Source organism: Macrobrachium nipponense, chromosome 17, assembly GCF_015104395.2.
Source record: "Macrobrachium nipponense isolate FS-2020 chromosome 17, ASM1510439v2, whole genome shotgun sequence".
Lineage (NCBI taxonomy): Eukaryota > Metazoa > Arthropoda > Malacostraca > Decapoda > Palaemonidae > Macrobrachium > Macrobrachium nipponense.
Window position 1 is genome coordinate 7,242,482 of NC_087210.1, and position 2,500 is coordinate 7,244,981.

Sequence of the window (2,500 nt, forward strand, 5' to 3'; positions counted from 1 at the left end):
TATGGTAGGACAAGACGGAATTCGTCACAATAACTCAAGTGATACGGATATTGAAAAAAAGAATCTGTGACTATCTTCTTGAAGAATACGAATTAAACTGAATCAAGATGAACTGCCCACGTCAACAAATCGTTTTTGTTAAATATCTTTTGTCTGTATGGAGTTTTTACGTCGCTTGGAACCTGTGGTTATTCAGTAACGGGACCAACGGCTTTACGTGACTCTTAACCACGTCGAGAGTGAACCTCTATCACCAGAAATAGACATCTCTCACCCCTCTGTGGAATGCCCGAGAGTCGAACTCGCGGCCAGCGAGGTGGCAGGCCAAGACCATACCGATCACGCCACTACGACGCTTTAAATATCTTTTGAAATCACCTTGCATGATTTATGTCTACGGTTTTGTTTAATCGCTTTTTATAAAAATATATCAATAAACGATCATAATCCTTTTTTTTGTGGTTAAACTGAATGCGAGTATTGGTTTTAAATTTAAGCTCACTGAGTTCTCTGTATATCTATACATGCAATAAATTGGAATATATTTACAAATATATGTATATCTGTACTGTATACGTACATACATGTACGTATATGTGTATGCCTGTTCAGGAATACATAGAGTTCTCTGTATATCTACATGCAATCAATTTAAATATATTTACAAAGTATATATCTGTAATGTATATGTACATACATTTACGTATATGTGTATACCTGTTCAGGAATACACATTATTATGTACAAACACAATAGATAAGGTGTCATGAGCTAAGTTAAGTATGGCTTAGTTTAACCAGACCACTGAGCTGATTAACACCTCCCTAGCGCTGGCCCGAAGGATTAGATTTGTACCACGTGGTTAGGAACCAATTTGTTACTTTATTAACGGGACCTACAGCTTATTGTGGGATCCGAACCACATATAATCGAATAATGAGTTTACAATCACCAGAATTAAATTACTTTGGTTCAGCATTGGCAGCAGCGAGGAGCGAACTCATCGTGCCAGATTGATAGGCTAGTACGCAATCGACTCGTCCAATGAGGAACTGTGTCATGAGCTGCATTGGATAGTTAGAAGAATGAAGGAAGTGGAAATATTATGCAGTTACGAAAGTAAAATCTTCTATATGAAAATATATGTATTAAGTTTTTAACGGAAAAAAACTCTGTGGCTTAGGGGTCGTTGTGAATTGTTTATGATTTCGTAATTTTAGTCCTACGAAAATTGGGGCAAATTCTTTGTTCGATAATACCCGAAGGTTAACGCTGCGTCACTTTTAACATTCAATTACAAAGTCAGAATCTCTCCTGTTCCCATTTCCGTCCATCCAGAGATAAGTTAAACCATACAACATATTCCGAAACTGATAGCTTCGCTTCCCGAAACGAAAGAGAAAACAGAAAAAAAGAGAAAAGACAATATGTCACTCACTATTTTCTTTACTTCCTATATATACGAGTGTTACCGTGGAAGAGATTTAACGCCACTCTTCAAACACAACGGCCATTATACGTATATGTGTCAGGCTGATGTGACTTGGCGTAAATATCCAGTTTGATATTTACACAATGGGTAACGCACGACGGTCTGACAACTTGCGATGTTGACAAACACTTAAGTTTGTCTCAGCAAACTGACAAAGAGACGCCGTTGGAGAGTCATATTTGACGGCAAAGGGTTGTCTTCAAGATGGTGGGTAATGTTTACTCTGAATTAGTATGGACGATCTACAACCTTCGAAGAAGGTCACGGTGCTTCAGGTTTTGTTTGTTATATATCTATATATATATATATATAATATATATATATATATATATATATATATATATACATACGTACATACATACATACATACATACATACATACACACACACACACACACACACACATATATATATAAATATAATAATATATATATATATGTATATATATGTAAAATATATGCATATATGCATGTATATGTGTGCCTATGATTGTTAACGTCAGAGCAATGATTGAGAGAATAAGTTTCAGTTCTCAAGCATTTTGAAAGAGCAATTAAGATGCTAGGATATATACCACATATATATTATATATATATATATATATATATATATATATATATATATACATATATGTATATATTGATATATATATATATATATATATATATATATATATATATATATATATAAAGGTATAAGCCACGAAGAAAAGTGAAACACTGGACTAGCTGCAAGATCTTTCGACTCAACGTCCTTTACTTAGCAGCTTAGTAAACGACGTTGAGTCGAAAGATCTTGCAGCTACTCCAGTGTTTCACCTTCTTTCGTGGCTTATACCTTTAATCATGCATTTATCACATTCTGAAGTTTCGTGATTCAGTTATACATATATATAATATATGATATATATATATATATATATATATATATATATATATATATATATATATATATATATATATGTACGTATGTGAATGAACAAACATATTCTCTCTCTCTCTCTCTCTC